The following is an 18,898-nucleotide window of genomic DNA, read 5'->3' on the forward strand; positions in this document are numbered from 1 at the left end:
GTTTTTTCCTGTGCCAAGAAGCTTTCCATAAACACGCTTTCCTTTCAGTCAGTAGGTCTGTTTTTGTTGCTCGGAATGGCCTTTGAAGAAGTAGGAGTCCCATCCTCTGCATCATACGTCTGTTTCTCTCCTCAAAGTATTGTTGCTTTGTAGTTTCAAATCTCAATCTTTGCTTCTTCTGTTCCTCAAAGTTACAAATGAGAGATTTGTAAGGTAGGATAAGTTCCTCTTTTATCTTTGTTAATTCCTCTTCTAGTATATCTTGGTTGTAAAATAATCAGGTGTAATCTGAGCATCCGTTTGAATGTTTGAAGTGAAATTTCTGGATCTTACTTCTGTAATAGGTTCTTTCAATATGGCACAAATTTCTGCAGTAGCCTCATGTATCTTTTCCAGTATAAGATTATAGTTTAATTGTGAATGCGATTTCTCCATTTTGATAGTAGTTAGAAAAAAACCTCTTTTTGTGGAGGCTGTATTTGATGAAAATTGGTCTATATCCATCCCCATAATTCCCACAGCTCAGCTTATCTTTTTTCAAAAATAATTTGAAGGTCAAATCTGGTCTAATTTCAAAAAGTAACCAGAAAATGCAATATTAAATTTTCGCCACTAGATGTCCTCAGTAAGTTAAGAAAGAATCTTTTCCAGGCACTATTTCTTTATTTCTATCTTTAAAAGTATAGTGTGAAAGAAGAAATAATCTTCTAACACCAAGTGATAATACAGTTCTTAGGGGGAAAAAAAGAGTTTTCTGTATCCCCCCAAAAAATATGAAAGTAAAATTTAATCTTGTAAAACAGCTTCCTTCCCAAAGACATAAAAGCTGCTTTCTTTAGCCAGGGAAATAACTCTATCAAGACTTACGGGTAAAAAACAAAGTCAAATAGAGAGAGTAGCAAGGAAAAGTCTCACCTGTATTCACCACGGGGGCTCTTACAGCTTAGATGTTCTTGACTTGCAGTTTGAAGCAGCAGAGTTATCGGCCATTTTACTGGCCAATCTTCTCCGTCAGCCCTCAGAGATCGCCCGGACAGCTGGAGGAGCCGCCGCTCCTCTGCAGCCGAGCTGAAGCCTCCTCGACGGAAGTCACACCCTCCAGGGTGACTTTCGATCCATATAAGGGTCGACTGGCGGAGGGAAAGCTAGCCGACAAGGAGACAAATATCCCCATGCGACTAGGAACGCTGCGAATCGGAATCAGAAGTCCTGGAACAGATTTTTATTGAGGACAACCCTGTACTTTGCTCCATTCAGCTTTCCTCAACCTGACCAGTCTCCCAATCCCTGCTACTGAAAAATACCCCCATAGTATGATGCTGCCACCACCATGCTTCACTGTTGGGATGATATTGGGCAGGTGATGAGCGGTGCCTGGTTTCCTCCAGACATAACATTTACAATTGAGGCCATCTTGGTTTCATCAGACCAGAGAATTTTGTTTCTCACAGACTGAGAGTCCTTCAGGTGCTTTTTTGCAAATGTCAAGTGGGCTTTCATGTGTTTTGCTCTGAGGAGAGGCTTCCATATAGCCACTCTGCCATAAAGCCCAGTCTGGTGGAAGGCTGCAATGATGGTTGTCTTTCTGGAACTCTATCCTATCTTCACACAGGATCTCTGGAGCTCTGTCAGAGTGACCATTGGGTTCATGGTCACCTCTCTTATTAAAGTCCTTCTCCCCGATTATTACTCAGTTTGACTAGGCAACCAGCTCTTGGTAGAATCCTGCTTGTGGCACACTTCTTCCATTTGAGGATGATGGAGGCCACTGTGCTCTTAAGTACCTTAAGAAATGTTATTGTAGCCTTCCCCAGATCTTTGCTTTGAAATAATCCTGTCTCTGAGCTCTGCAGGCAATTCCTTTGACCTCATGGCTTTTGCTCTGCTACAGTATGCATTGTGAGCTATAAGGCCTTCTATAGAGAGGTGTGTGCCTTTCCAACTCATATCCATTTAATCTATCACAGGTGGAATCCAATAAAGATGTAGAAACATGTCAGCAACAATCAAGAGAAATGGGAAGCAACTGAGCTAAATTTAAAGGGTTGTTGCAAAAGGTCTGAATTCTTATACATATTTCTAAAATTCCATTTTCACTGTGTCATTATGGAGTACTGACTGTAGATTAATGAGAAAAAAATGAATTTCAACAACTGTAGAATCAAATAACAGCATAACAAAACTGACAAAAGTGAAGCTGGTCTGAATACTTTCTGAATGCACTGTATGTCAAATAGATTAAAGAGAAGCATAATCTATAGACTTAGCATAAGCGTCTCTAGGAAATCAATGGAGCTGGTCCCACAGCTCAATGGCAGTGGCTCCAGCAGTCATAAGTCTCATTTATATAAGGTAAAACAATCATGTTTTAGGGAAAAAAACAATGCTGGGTTGAAGCCTAGTTGTGAAATCTGCCCTGAAGGAGCATCTTGGAAAAGGAAAGTGTCCTAAGCACAAAAGAATAAGTCTTCCAAAGCTGGCTATCACATAGTTGATTCAAGACCCACCTAGGCAGAATTAAAGAGTGGAATTTGAGCGGAAGACGAATACACGTAACATCTTGGAATGTTCCATATAGAAAGGATTTACTAAACAGCATTCTGAAAGACTGAACTGCTCAAGAAGAAGGGAACATGATGAAATTAATCATTTTAATCAAGGAAATATGTCTTTAAAAAGTATAGTGGGGATGAGAAGGTCAACTACAATCTCAGTGATTTTGAGATAAATGGGGAGAAGTTTTGGTTTCTACTATCCTAATGAACAGAAGATGACCTGGAAATTAGATTTAGGGGGATCTTTCCTGAATTTCTGAAGAATGGACAGTGTAAATCAGATATACTAATGGGAGAACTAGTAATAGTGAAGTAAAGACTGAGGCTGCTGGAACCAGAAATGGGAAGGGAGAAGTGCCTTTATCTCTCTTTTTTCTTTTTGTCTTTGTTGGATTTGGTTGGGATAGGCCACTTTCCATAAATTAATCCTTTTCTCATAAGTGGTTCATTGTTTAATATATTTGGGAGCTAGAATTTCCAAGAGCAGGAATTCTGAAAATGTCAGTAATGAACAGTTACCTAGTACTGAATATAAGAAACACAAAGCAGAAGGCCCATTAAAGAGTGAAAAAGAGCTTCTGAGTTTAAACTTAAGAAAACATAGAAGAGTCTAGTGGTTCATTCTCTGAGACGTATCAACAGTTTGAAGAGGTTTTGTTCAGATGTATAATAAGGATTTCTTAACAGCTGTGCCACATCAAATACCTGAGAAATTCAAATGTGCTAAGAAAGGGAGCTGAACATTTGCAGTGTTCTGGAACACAGCATTTCTAGAAGTTGTAACAGACTGATGAATAACCAATCTAAGCTGAATGTTCTTCCTTTATCAGAATGTGTCTGTTCTAATATACACATAGGCACACTGGTTATAAATTAAAAATAGTTCACTTGCTGGAGGATCTTTGCTATTTCATTTGAATTAATCTTGCTTTAAAATACTTAGTGAAATTTATATTGGGGGAAAAAATTTCAGTTCAGTCAGCTATAAAATGTTTGAGAACAAGAGGTCTTGGACATCCATAATTGTATTTTCTTGCCTACTGTGAAAAATTGTGGAATGATGAAAAAAACCAAATGGAACAGAAAGTAGACATAAACAAACAAAGCATTGCAAGTGAATCGGGAGACAATTTTCATAAATGGTAACTTAGAACAGGTGGAAAGAAGCCTGGGCAGAAGTGTTTTATGCCACTCAAAGACTCTCTGCCTTAATTAGCTTATGAGCAAGGTTCCCATGAACACCTCCCTGGCATATATGCTGATTTTAATTTCAAAAATTATTTTTATTTCAGAAAGATAGGAAGATAGCTCCATGAAAAGCAAAACATCAACTTCAAGCATAATCCTTACTTACAAAACATTCATCCTAAAGGAATTCTTAGAAAATTAAAAAGGTATATGGTTAGAACCCAGTACTTTATTTCCTAACCAGAAAGAAGGCAATGGTATATCCAGATGGGTTACAGAGAATTGGGTTACAGGAATTGTCTGAACTGCACTATATTGTAAGCTACATAAAGAAGGGTGTTTTTTTTTTGTTAACAATGCTGTAAGAAAAAATGGACTAACATAAAAGTTTGACATTTCTACAGTGTAATACTGGATAAGTAAATTATTTGGGTAACTCTATTCATGGGCACCCTTAATTGTGAATGGTGGGAAATTAGGCTTGAGTCTTTTTTGTAGCTCCATGTTCCAGATTTGTACTTCTCTTAGCACTTCCAGGATTCAACGTAGGGATACATACAATTGAAGAACTTTAATTTATGAGATTATTTCCTTCATAATTGGGGGGGAGGTTACTTTCCAGCATCATCTTGAAGGCAAATTTTAAACTATAGGAAGAATGAGCACAGTCAAATCTACTGAGGAAAGACAAGATCCAGCCACAACTTGATGAAAAGGAACCAAAACTGCATCTTCCCTGGCACAGATCCCATCTGCAGGCATGATACCACATTATGGACACATTTTGAGAGTGCAAGGATTCACTGTAGAAATCTAGACAGTTCTGTCCATAAAGGTCTGCAGTTCCTATGTGAAGTATTACAGCTGCGATGGCATTTTCATGTCAAAAACCTTCCACCTAGCTGGGAAATAACAGTTGCCTCTTGAACAGAGAAACTAAAAATAGTCACTGCACTTCTCCAAAAGCATTCTAAGAATACTTATATACATTATCCATTTTCAGTTGTTGAGATTCAAAAGACTATGCCAAATACAATGTAGGAGAGAAGCTTCTTTAAATAATCATGATTTTTGATTTGGTGATTTGCCAGCAACTGTTCAAATTTATAATAGGGAGCAAAATTCTCGAAGTAATCTTCTCAGACCAACAGGGGTTTCAGGATGGAGAGTCGCATACAGCAAGGTAGGAGTAGGTGTGGGAGGAATGGAGGTTGATATGATAAATCAAAAATATATCTTTATATAATATTTAAATAACAGAGGAGGTAAGGCAGATAAGAGAAGGAGCATCAAATGAAAGATAGCAAATTTATAGCTGACCATTCATTCCTATTTTCAACTGACACTTTGGTTGCTTTCCTATTTCAACCTTACAAAGTGAAAAAATAAAAGAGATGGAGACAGCTCTCAATCAGGCCACTAAACCAGCATATTAAACAGAGTGAGCATAATATGTATAATTCAGCTAAATCCAGATTATATTTAAAGTGGAAACAGCTGGTATAAAAAGCATATTTAAAATTATATTAACTCTACTTAATACACAAATAATGGATAACAGTCACTAGATGAAAATTAGTGATTACCTGAATGTTTATAGATGTATACAATTATTAGTTTTAAATTTCTGATCTTCAAATTCGCCTAATATTTTGCCCTCACTTAGCTAAAATGCCTGCAAGAATTCTACTTCGCACATGTACCAACAAATCACATTTCTTATTTAACAGCTATTCAATTTTATTTCAAGTTAGAAATACAGATTTTAAAACAGAGTTTAACAAATATTTAGCAAATACTTCCTTAAATATATTTACATGCTACTCTTGTTCAGTTCCTGACAAAACCCTGGTACTTAGAAACAACTAAGACAGAGGATCCTTTATTCATCATGTAAAACATTATTTCAAAAGCGACCAAGCAAAGTGCTGATTGCAGACAGCAATAATGAGGAGATAATGCTGACAAGAGATGCAAGTTCTTCTGGGGATTGGCTTTCTTTTCAATTATTGCCAGAAGATTCTGTTAAATGAACAGTGAAAATACTGAATAAAATATTTATGGTTTACACAGCATAAATCATATTCTCATAGTCCCAACATGAATTTATAACAAGCTCAATGTACATTATACAAGCATGCAAAAAATACCATGAGGACAATTCATCTCATACATGTATTGCTTGCATACATGATGAAAAATTCACAATTATTCTACATATGTTCCATTATGTATTGTTCATATTCTGATTCAGCTAGCACATTAGGCTATAATATGGACAGTTTGCTTTTGACTTATTAAAATAGATGAACCCAACTATCATGGCTTGCAAATCATGTTTTATGGCAGAAATGAGCGATGTACATATATGTATCCCACGGAACATTAACACTATGCTACCAAAATGTATTGACAAATGAGCTTAATTTTGGTAGTCCAATTTCAGGCCATTTATCAGAAACTGGGGAATTTAAATGTGGGGGTGAAAAAGTTTCCCTTTTGAAGGGCTCTCATTCCATACCATCTAAAACTTAAGTTTAAATCCTTAAAAAAAATTAAACATATGAGTAAATGGACACCAATAGCCTATTAGTTCAGGAGTTGTAATCTCTGACATTTGTAGTTACTCACCTCAGATTTATGATTTAATATATTGTGTCAGCCAACCAATAATAATTTATTCAATAAGCTGTACTTTGTGTAAGGTACCATTTTCATGTATCCTTACAAATTATAGTTTAATGTATGTTTAACAGAGACAGATTGTTTTAATTTTAAAACAAAGATATGCATGGATTCTCCTTCAACAAACAGATCTTCATACTATTTCAAGAACCATCTGCTACCTACATAAAATTCATAAACTGGTTGACTCAAATCAAAGGACTTACACTGACACTACAGATCTACAATAATGTTAGTCTGCTTCTTTAAAGCATTTTGCACTGGGGACTTTGACAGTTTAAAATCAAAGGTCTTACATGCATTCTTAAATGTCCAATCAGTACTACAAAGAACTAAGCTCTTTAGAATTTGAAGTTGTGAACCAAGTGGTGTTTTCGATGATGACATGAAACACACAAAACATTACATGCCACTGTAGAATAAATTTCTTTTACAAAATAGTGATAAAACATTTTCTTCTGTTCAATTATGTTCAATTCTAAGAGACTGCCTGGACAAATCACTGCAGTTTTCTTGGCAAGGTTTTTCAAAAGTGGCTTGCCTTTGCTTCCTTCCTAGGGTTAAGATAGAGGGACAGGCCTAGGTCACGTAACTAAGGCAGCACTAGAACTCACGGCCTCTCAGTTTCTAGCTTGATGCTTTAACCACTACTGTGCCATAAATTTCAAAATGAACTTAACAGAATTCTCTTAAGATATAATTTTCATTCTTGATTGGTTAATTATTCCTACACTAATTTTGGCCATAAACATGGTATACATTAAGTATTAACTAAAATTTGCAGGGATCCTTTTCTTCACTTGTAGAAATTTCAAGGTGGACTATTTATTTAATCAATGGGGCAAACAAAAAGAGAGGACAGTACCTGCGTTTTATTTAAAGTATTTTTTTCTAGAGGCTATATGCAACTTTGCTCTTTAACAAACTTTCATATCATTTTACATATTTAAATACTACTAGAAACTGTCATTATCTACCATAAAGTTGAGATAACCATTTTAAACAAAAAACAATCCGTATTTCCATGTAATATACTCTGCTCACACTGAATGAGCTTTCCTTACAAACAGTAATGGAGAAAAAAACCACAGGAGCTCCTTCTTTAATAAATTTAGCATGGCACAAAACCAATTGGATCAGGGGTTCTCAATTCCCTGGGCTGCGGCCCACTATTGGGCCATAGCCTATTTGGAACTGGGTCCCCCGAGTGATAGGCCTCAGCGTATGTGCACAACTCAACTTGAGCGAATGGCAGGCCAATGTGCATGCACACATGTGCACAGCTCAACTTATGCAAATTGTGCTAGCGCATATGCGCACCGGCCACTGCTCATGTGACTCGGTTCTCCTCCCTCCTGCCAGGCCGCCAAGCCACAAAGATTGAGGAGTGCTGAATTAGATCAAAGTTTCTAACCCTACTGCTCCCACTTGCATTTTTAACAAGGCATAACCATGCTCTAACAATACCAATCTTCCCTCATGTCCCCACAATACTGCTTTTATACTATCACTAGCTTGTAAATGAAAATGGCAGAAATATGCCTTAGAATGTTGGAAAAGGTTAACCCTAACCTTTCCCCCTATCGCTAGCCAGCCTCCACTGTAGCCATTTTACTCCCAATGTTTGCCCTTTCTATTATGCTTTCCTTTCCTGAGTTCTTTTTGTATCCTTCATTCTTCTCCTTCCTAATTTTGACCCCAATGGTAATTTAGGACTCCAATAAGGAAGATGGGAAGAAAACTCCACTGTTTTATTTAGTTAAAAAAAAGGATCATATTAACATTGTTCTGCACTCTAAAGATCCACTATTTAGGGAAGGAAAGGGAACTCAAGTATATGATGGATAAGGATTTATAACATATATTATAACATACAGTATTATAATGTATAATATATTCTGGCGCGTACCCAGATTTTTGTACTGCCATATCTTAAAAACAAGGGATGTTATATCTGGCTCTTGTGTTTATATACCATTTTCTTTATATTTCAACTACTTTCCCACCCCATGTCCAAGGAAGAGACTTGGTTGCCTAGCAGCTAGTCACTAGCTGTGCAGGACTTAGCTAGCTGCATTATCATGGAGGGTCTGCTTCCTCCTTTCTGATATATTTTTGCCCTGATATCTTCCCATACATTTCTGTTTCATTTATTTTAATTTGAGAAGTGATCACATGGAACATGGGAGGAGGACAAACAGTGTCCTGATGTAAACCCCACTTATTCCTGCCAGAGTGCCTAGACTAGCAGATGTTTTCTTTGCTGGCTACTGATATACTAAAACTGAAGAAGACATATGTAGCATAACCACACATCAGGAAAACATGGTTTGATAGCAGTTTGGAAACAAGAACAATAGAAGTGTGATAGTGATCAGTAATGAGTATGGGAAAGGTTTATGATTAAAAATGCTTTCAAGATGTCAAAATTGACAAATGCACTGTCAATATGTTTTTTGCTTTCAAAAGTTATTTTACCAGGCATTGTCTTACTCCAAATCCATTACATGGCATTTCCCCCTCCAAATTCATTTCTTAAATTCAGTTCATACTAAAGTGTGGGACACACGCAAACACTGTACCTAGTTTCAAAAATTAAACAAATAAAAAGGTAGGACTGAGAATGAAATGTTAAGAAATGAGAAAAGGATGCTGCATGGCAATTACATACATAAATACAAGAAAAGACAAAGAATAAATTGCTAAGAGTAGAAATCCTTCAGACAAGTTATATGAATGAAGGTTGTGGGAAGAAATGTATTAGAACAATACAGTACAAGCCGATATGCCAAATCCCTAGAGAGTTTGGACCCGCTTAACTGGACAAACAGCTTCTTCTTCTTTATGCAGTGTAGCCTATGATGTGTTCTTTGGAGAAAGATGCTTAATGTGTGCTGTCCTGAGATGTCAATAAACAGACCACTATAAAGGTAAGAGTAACAGGCAGAAGGAATTGCCTTGAAGAAAAGGAGGAGGTTGGGGCAAAATTGTAATCTGAGTAAGCACCTCAGGCAAGACTGTCCTTAGTTCTCACAAAGATAAATGGAGAGAGGGGGGAAGGACATCCAGACGTGCAAGACTGTTTCTGCAATGTTATATCAAAAGTATTACTAGCATTCACAATTCTGTTTTCCTAGATTGGCTGACAGTACAGGCCTTTGGTGGTAATGCCAACACCAAGAAATTCCTTTCCCCAGTTTGGTTGGTCTGTGTTCTAAGAAAATTTTAAACTTGCTTTTCTATGTTAGACTTTTTTCCCCATAATCATCTTATTTTAATGATATGGACTTTTAAATATTGATGTCATGTTTCTACCCTTTTTGTTTTTAACCTTATTACTTATGGGTGTATAATATTATTAGCTTTATGATATTTGCTATGTTTATTAGGAATTATGTTGTAAATCACTGGGATCAGCTTTGTTAGGAGCAATGAAGTATTATAAATCTATTTAATACATCTTGTCTAAAATGAATCTGCTCATCCTATCAGGTCATCTAGACCAGGGGTATCAAACTCAATTTCATTGAGGGCCGCATCAGCATTGTGATTGCCCTCAGGGGGCCGGGTGGGTGTGGCCAGGGTGGGTGCAGCCTACTGGGTGGGCATGGATGGAGTGGGTGTGGTCTGCTGGCTGGGTGTGGCCAGCTCTACACTGTTTGCGTCAAGGGTGCCCGTAGAGGCTTGGGCAGAAGTGGGATAGATCTGAGGGTCTCTAGCAGAAGGGGGTGGGACCAGGGCAAGTGCCAAGGCATGGTCCACTGAAGGAGCCTCACTGTTCCTCTCAGGCCATGTGGGGGGGGGGCTTATGGAGCTAAGACTGAATGTGTATCAGCATAGATGGCCACCACAGAATTATACATTGGCTCCCGGCTGGTCTGGGCTAGGGCCAAGGCGGAGGGAGCCATTCCCTCACTGTTTCCAAGATGGCTTCGTGGGCCACATAAAACCACTTTGCGGGCCACATCTGGCCCCCGGGCCTTGTGTTTGACATGTCTGATCTAGACCAGCGGCCCCAAATCTTTTGGGCACCAAGGACCGGTTCTGTGGTGAGAGATTTTTCCACAGACTGAAGGGGGTGTGGTTTCAAATGCTGCCTGCATTCTGCAGATGGGGCTTTGCTTGTTTGTGTGGCCCAGTTTCTGCCATGCTACGGCCCGATGCTGATCCGTACACTGGGGGTGGGGGGCTCTGATCTAGACAGAATGCTTAGGATTCTGCCTGCATAGGAAACAAGAGTTGTATGGGCCAGCAGTCAGAATTTCTCCAAGGTGGCTTCAAAACCTTCAAATATACTCTATATAGCAGCTCCAGGTATTTAGAAGAGCACTTAAAACATTTCTTTTTTAATATTCAGCTTAATAGCTGAATATTCCTATTAGGTTGTGTTAAGAGACAGTTTATGTTAGAGAAACAGATATGACTTTTTCCATGCAATTCTATGCACTCCCAGAAGTTATTAGTCCTAGCCTCTATTTTCCCTTATCTGACAAACCACAGGACAGAGACACAGAGAGAAGGGGGGGGGAACCCTCATTTTTTATGACATCACTATATGGCTTTCTGCAGTCCTTTAGAATACCAGGAGACTAAGTTTCAACTCCCAGCCTCCAAGTAAGATCTTTGCCCTATTTTAATGTTGTGCAAAATATGAGCAAGATTAGTTGTGAGACTGGTGATGATAGCAGAATGGTTTGAGGTCTTCCAGTTGAAAATGCAATGTGCTATTTTATCACAGTGTGTTTAAATTATTGTACATCAAAATGATAGAGATTCCAAAAGGAAGGAGAAAGAACGAAAGAAAGATCTGCTTCAAGAATCTGGAAGGCTAGAAAACAAGCTCCATAACAGAGTGGTAAACTTCACCTCTTGATCCACCCTGTTGAACTCTGAAATAAATTATACATTCCTGCTGACTCATAGGAGGAGGTGAATCTCATTAACTTCACACACAGTAAAAAAGGTGGTTAAAAGCCACAGTTCTTTTCCAGATTTAGACAAGGTAAAGGCCCAAGTCATAATGAATAAAATACATAGTTTATATTCCAACCTAGTCGAGGAAAGAAAAAAGTTTAAACTTGTATGATTTACACTGATGAGATTTTGTAGCAGACTCTGAGAATGGCTCAGACAGATTTAAATGAACAATACTGTGAGCATGTCAACTCACTTTGGAAAAACAATAGATAATGAAAGAAAAAACATAAAATTGGACCAAGGTTCATGGTTTAAATCCTTGTTTAGCTAAATACCTCAATGGAAGAGGAAAACGGGTACTGTATCTGCCATGGGGGAGGAGTCAAATATGTCAAAATGCTGAGTACAACAAGGTGATTGAAGCCCTGCCCTTTTTTACAAGTGTATAATGCAACAATACACATAATGGAGGAGAGCTATGACTGCTCAGTTGTGCTTACCATCTTTAGATCATTGGTGCCCCTCCTAACACTCCTGGAGGCAATCACTTGCACAAGGCAAAACTAAGAAACTAAAAAAAGGAGAAGCACCATGAATGCCATAGTATCTGCCACATTAGACTATTTATTTTAAAAATAAATATTTGAGAATGGTTAATATGTCACAAGACAGAGATTCTTGCATGAGATTTTGATCATTTTAATTTAGATATATCATCATCCTTATCTGCACAATAATAGCCCATAATGAATCCTGCAACATCATTTCAAATGATAGGTTGCACCATTCCAGCTAGAATACTGATCTGTTTCAAAAGAAAAGGAGAAACTTATTACAATAAAAAAGGTAAGCAAATAATAGCACAAAGTTAAAAGAAAAAGAGAAAGCTAGCTGGGATTCAGAAAGATGATTTTCATTCTGTTTCAGGCAAGCATGTGTGTGTATGTATGTATGGCAGGGGGGGGAGAAATTGATCAATAAACAAACTAGACTCTCGCAGCTTAATTTAGAATTTGCAAGGTGGTTGTCTGATTTTCTTAATGAGATTTAATTGTAGTATTCTACACTGGTAGCTTAAAGCCATAGACCAGTGGTTCTCAACCTTTTTATACTGGTGAATGCACGGCGCAATGCGCATGCGCCGCCCCATGCACGGCATGGTGCGCATGCAACGCACATGCACGACGCACATGCGTGGTGCCGCCAGCTGAGGGAAAAAATGGCGGATCGCGTTGTTTGTCGACCCCCGTGAAAGGGTCGTTCAACCCCAAATGGGGTCGCGACCCACAGGTTGAGAACCGCTGCCATAGACAGTTATACGACCACTGAATATATGGATTCAGCCAAATGTCAGTAATATAAATTGTTCATTGTGGTATCCTGTTGCCTTTTGCAGCATTCATCAGGACTTTCAGGGAACAAATTTGTCATCATAATGAACTATAGTATGAGGGTAAAGTTTAAACAACTATTTAAATTGGAATAAGGTTCAAAAAGTGAGAGCAGATAAAAGTAAGAAGGCACAAAAACAGGAGAAAGTAGCATTTAGCTTGTTTCTTTGCCTTAATGAATTGAAGAATATTCTGTGTGATGAGACTTGCCAATCAAAATGCAGTCCATGAGATTACAGTTCTTTAAATTTTGAGAACTCCATTAAGAGCAAATATTCAAAGAAAAAGAAATAATTTTCAGACAAGAAATTAGAAATCGAAGTTTATTACTTCTAATTATGTTGCGGTACCATCTACAGCAGTAAGTAACTATTACTGTGCTATATGGTAAGCTGATTAACCACTTTAGTGTATCTCCTAATACTTATTATATAAAAATACATCTAAATAAACAACATGATATAAATTCAAAGTATTAAACAAAATGTATCAGCAAAACATAAATGGGGAAAATAAGTGAAGAAAAATGTTTGAAAGCAGAATATTTTATAAAGGGATATTCAGTTAAGAAAACTTGTGCTGTCCATAAAGAGAATTTAAAGGAAATTTAGAGTCTGAAAAACTGGCCAAGAAAAAACAAATATAAGTTATTGCCTGAAATATTTCACTGAAGAAATTAAAAAGCACTAACACAATCAAATTTTCATCCGTCACTTTTGTTTATAAGCAATATGACATATGACATCATAAACAAACCCTCCTCAAAAGAGAATTCAATAAAATGAAAAAAAACACAAAATGATTAGTTACTATAAATATCAAACTTAAACACAACCATTGCTTTGTGTTAGTTCCTAAAGCAATCAGTATTCCAATATTACTTTTTATATTTCAAGCATGATTAAATTAACATGTTATTCACTTAAAATCTGTAAAAATACTTCACAGGTTTAGAACTGAATTCAGCATATGAAAAACATGCGTTTTATTTATCCGTAGGTTTTTCTTATGATTGTCAATTAAAAGCTGTGTTCAAATATCACACTAAATCATAGGTCAGTGTATAATAATGGGAGTAAATTTTTTACATTACAAAGCATTTAGAGGAAACACCCATATCTTTTAGTTTGGAAGAGGGGGGTAGGAGGAATATTCTATCAAGATGAATTCCATCAAAGAAAGAATTTTGTTTTATGCAGCTGTTCAACTGTACTGAGCATTACACCAAAAAAAAAGTTTCACTTACATAGAATCTACAACACAAATCTTCTAAGTTGCATTTGTATGAAACAATCTAGATTGTTTTGAATTCTAGCTTATAACAACCCTATACACTTCTTCAATCTCTTACACTAGACCAGTGGTTCTTAACTTTTTTGAACGAATCGCCCCTTGAGCCAATGAGGAAGTTGTCATCGCCCCCCTCCCCCAACATAACTTCTCAATCACAACATAGGAAATAATTCTTCAATTTATGCAAACCCTTTTTTTGTTTTCTTTAAAATTGTCATCAGGACATATCGATGCAAATAATTTATTTCCAGTCTTTTCCCCATATCTCCCATATTCTGGCCAATGGCGCGCCACTGTATGGATAGACGCTGCTGCACAACACGCATGAAGATAAGCGATGTGTCTTCACATATGTACGGCATTCTGTACTGAAGCTAACTGGAGGAACATTTGAAAACAATTCAATCCGCTGATAGCGAGCGATCTGATGTTTTTGTACGACAGATATACAGCGATTCACTGTAACGAAAAAGTCTCAAAAGTGTCCCCAAAACTTCTCGCTCCATCGCCCCCATATCACCCCCTTTTCGTTCCTTCGCCCCCATATCGCCCCTTTTCATTCCATCATCCCCCTGAAAAACAAAATTGCCCCCTGGGGGGCAATATTGCCCAGATTAAGAACCACTGCACTAGACTACCCTGTAAACCAGTGGTTCTCAACCTGTGGGTCGGGACCCCATTTGGGGTCGAATGACCATTTCACGGGGGTCACCAAACCATGCTGTCCGCCATTTTTTTCCCTTTTCCCTAGCTGTCCTACTCCCTCTTATTGGTGGCCACACCCACTTGGGGGTCACCACAACATGGGGAACTGTATTATGGGGTCACGGCATTAGAAAGGTTGAGAATCACTGCTGTAAACAATTTTATTAATGAAACCAGCCTTGAGTTCATGACCCAAGAAAGGTAGATATTGGACGCAGTTTATATATCATTGTTAGCTATGGTACACCTCTCTGCAACATTCGATGCCATCAATTATTATAGCTTTTTAAGATATTTGGCTGAGACCTAGATCTGGAACCACTACAAAGCAATGCTCCCATTTTGCTGAAGGCAATATTCACATTTATGATCACTGGCATATGGCTTAACAACTCCATAGTGTCCTGTATGCATTTTAGAATCTGTTACAAGGATCCTCAACTTTGCAAAGAGGGGGAAATTGGGCATATTTAGGCTACTGAAAGCATGTCATTAAAAATAAGAAATGGAAATGTGGTAGATTACAAAACCAAATGCATAATCATATTAAAAATGCTTTGGATGCCTATACAAGACCAGGAGGCATTCTTGTAAAATGTAAATGCAAGAAGTGCTCTAACTGGAAAGGAACTGGAAAAAAAAAGAAAAGAAAAAGTGCATTGCCAAGATAAAAAGCACCCAAAGATACTGGAAAAGGAAAAAGATAATAGTCTCATCAGTTTGTCTTTAGGCAAAATCAGATTGCCATTGCAGTCATTTTGGGGACATATCCATATATTATCTCACAATTCCAAATGTTTCCAACAACCCAAGAAAGGTGCAAGAACCTGGATTGCATATATCTAGTTAGGTTAGTCATGAAAGCCATCCTACAGAAAAATGTAATTCATCAGGGAGATGCAGCTACCAAAAGGGACTGAGGCCAATAGATTCTGCTGCCCCTTTAGAGATCACAAAGAAAAAGGGCAAGATTAAAATGGGAAAAGAAACATAGGATAATCAGATGCACACAAAAATAAATTCTATGGGAGTTTCAGAAAGGTAAGGAAGCTTTAGAAAATAATGCAAGAGATTATGATGAATGAAATAAAGTAGAAATAAGCAGGCAAAACTAGTCAATGAAATGAAATACGACCCAATCAATGTGAGTTCATATATTTTCTTTAGCAACCTAAGTCTGCAAGTCTGAATCCACTTGCTTGGGAATAAATAGAGCTTTAAGTGGATGTGTATAAATTATCCTGTAAATTAATCATCCACAACACTAACAGGAAAGTATTCAAAACATTTTTACTGGGGAATAAGCTTCTCTGAATAAACATGCATAGGATGGCACTGAGCTAACCATTAAATCGTATCTTTTTACTTACATTAATCCTAAAAAAATATGGGACTTAATAGTAAATGTTGACCATTAATTACTTTTCATTTTTTAAAAGTACTGTGTATTTTTGGGGTAATTTGAGAATTTTATCCTTCACTTCTCATCATTGTCTGCTGTTGAAGAAAACAAATTGTGAGCTTTTAGAGCTTTAGACCAGTTAGTGAAAAATATTTTTGCACATTTAATGTTGCAGTAAATGGAAGAAAAAATGGCAAAAGGCCACTAGACTGCAACAAATAATAGATGCAGTTTTGAAAAGATGAATTCAGATCCTTGCTCAGTGACAAAGTTTAAGTGTGAAGCTCACAGCACTCAATGCTTTTACTTAATGGAAAATGAATAAGGGTTGTAAAAAGGGTGCAATTACAGCCAGTCACAGCTTTGTAACAGTACATAGCTACTTCCACTGGCCAGTCATTATTTCTTAACCCAACCTCCCTCCATATGGTAATTGTTGGGAGAAAGAAATAACAGGCAACACCCATCTTCACCACCTTGAGTTCCCAAAGAAAGGGCACAATGTATATTGTAATAAGAAATAATAAACTGCTTGTCTGCTTTCGTAATGCCCTGTACAATTTTATGTATTTTATCTGCCTTTTTTCTAGGCTAAAAGCATTTGACCTATTTTGAAATAACCTATGGAGCTATTTTTTTAAAGGTAGAAATATAAAGAATAAACAATAATTTTTCAAATCATTTCATATTCACTACGAACTGTGCACATCCTGATGTATAATTTTACACAATATACTTGCACCATGTAACAAAAATAAGGGTTAAAAAAAGTACAAACAGAATGATTTGGCTATATCTTCTGTCTTGTCTCATCCTTAGGGCCCACTGAACACTGGCAAATAGTAGCTGTTGTAAACAAGATGCCAAATGCGTTTTAAGCCACTTGAATAGTCTTTGCAAGAAGAAGGCTAGCCAGGGAGCAAAAAGGAGCTAATTCATTTCTGAAAACACTACGCTGCATTGCTTTCCACAAAATAAGCTATTTTGTTTATGCAGAATCTGTGATAATACCAATTCTAAAAGGGAAGAGGTTCAGGGTCAGTGTACTCCTTATATCCTGTCATTTTAAGAGTGCTTTTAGGAGGAACCTAAAGAGAGGGGAAAGATTCAGTGAGAAGATAGGGCTAAAGCATTCTCAAAATGGCTTGTTGAAGTAAATAGAAATATAAATGTATAGATATTTTAAACATGTTGTCAAAATATGAGATACAGGAAAATTGTCAAGAAAAAAACCGGTTACCATCTTCTGAGAAATAAAATACAAAGCAGATTTTAGAGGACCCATGGTATGCACATATCAAATCTTATTCCTCAACATCAGATAGTGATTGATGATTATCAAAACGATGTGTGTGTGTGTGTGTGTGTGAGAGAGAGAGAGAGAGAGAGAGAGAGAGAGAGAACAATATTTAATATGGTGTTCCTTACTTCATCCCTGCACAGCTTTGCAGAACTGACACTTAGCTGAAAAGCCTTTTGCCAACAATCTGAATTCTCTCGGTGAACCGATGCAGAGCCCGGAAAGCAGAAATAGTTTAAATCGGGGCAATCAATTATTTACTATTAAACCCCTGTCCTTCTTCCCATCCAGGAATGAACACCGAAAACATAACCGAAATGTTGTAAAGCCAAGAAATCCCTTCTCACCACGTCCTATCCCTCATGCGCAATTACCATCCGGTCTGGAGTATCCTATCCCGTGTACCACAAGGGAAGAATAGTGGGCGACAAACGAAGTGGAAGGTCTAAAGCTCTTTTTTGTTACGGTGGTATCATATTCGATTTCAGCAGAGCCCGAATTTTAAAAAGCCCACTCACTCAAACGTGCCAAAAGAGTAGATTCTTCAACGACGTCGTCCTTCCGCCTCTCCAATTTCTCCCAAGCACATCTCCAGCCACCGGAGACCTGTACAGATCGCTCAAAACGCACCCCACCACTTTGCTCCCTCTCCGGGCTGAAAGGAAGCAGCGCCGTCGCCCTCTTGCCTCGGGCCAGGCCCCTGACTGTCCGTACGGCAGACAATGAGCAGCCCTGAACTCACCAGCAGCAGGAGCCGCGCCGAATCTCTGCCGCACCGGGGCGGTCCTCGTCCTGCCTTAAGCGTTCCGAGCTCCCTCCTCGCTGGCTTCGTTGCACCGCCACCGCCTCCTCTTCTTCCGCAGGCGAGCCCCCGCCAGCTAATGCCGCCGCCCCAAGCACGCTTCCTGTTCTGCCCGTTTTTTTCCCGGCTCAAAGAGTCACTTTATACCCCTCGCCAACATGGCTGCTCCCCTCATCCCGCTCGACCGCTAACAGGTAGATTGGGGTTCGCGCCGTTCGGCCTTTGCTGTAGCTGCGTTACTTCCTTTGCTCGGCCACGGTACGACTCCGGATGCTGCCTGACGACTCCGCCGCCCTGCGCGTAGTTGCCAAATAAAAACGACCGAGCGGCCGCCCAGGAGCACCAGATCCCTGCGAAGCAGCCGCAGCTCAGATCCGAACCAGTGCGACAGCTAGCGGCTGGCGAGCGATTTGCTGCCGCCGCTGCTGCTGCCGCCGGTATGGGACTAGGGTGGAAAGGGCACCCACGGCCTTCCTCGACTCAAAGTTGAAGTAAGGTTTCTTTAGAACACTTAACTTGCTGAAGGAAATCCGGGCCGGATTAGATACTCAGACTTTACCTATATTTTATCTATATATTCCTGCCAATTCTGTTTACCAGGAACAACCCTGTATTGTACCCGTTTCTAATTCGAAGAGCTCTTCATTTTTGTTTTGTTTT

The 18,898-nt window shown here is 38.4% G+C and overlaps 1 protein-coding gene across 2 annotated transcripts in view; it reads right to left on the minus strand.

Moving 5' to 3' along the window:
• Nucleotides 1-18,623, minus strand: part of CDK17 (cyclin dependent kinase 17) — a 122,423-nt gene extending 103,800 nt beyond the window's left edge. Inside the window, exon 1 of one of the 2 annotated variants that reach the window (XM_039358148.1) lies at nucleotides 18,179-18,623. The gene's annotated coding sequence lies outside the window, so the exon portion shown is untranslated. The other variant, XM_039358149.1, reaches the window with a different exon arrangement.
• Nucleotides 18,624-18,898: the final 275 nt, after the last annotated feature.

This window comes from Crotalus tigris, unplaced genomic scaffold (genome assembly GCF_016545835.1).
Source record: "Crotalus tigris isolate CLP2741 ecotype Arizona unplaced genomic scaffold, ASM1654583v1 scf7180000019004.2909048, whole genome shotgun sequence".
Classification (NCBI taxonomy): Eukaryota; Metazoa; Chordata; class Lepidosauria; order Squamata; family Viperidae; genus Crotalus; species Crotalus tigris.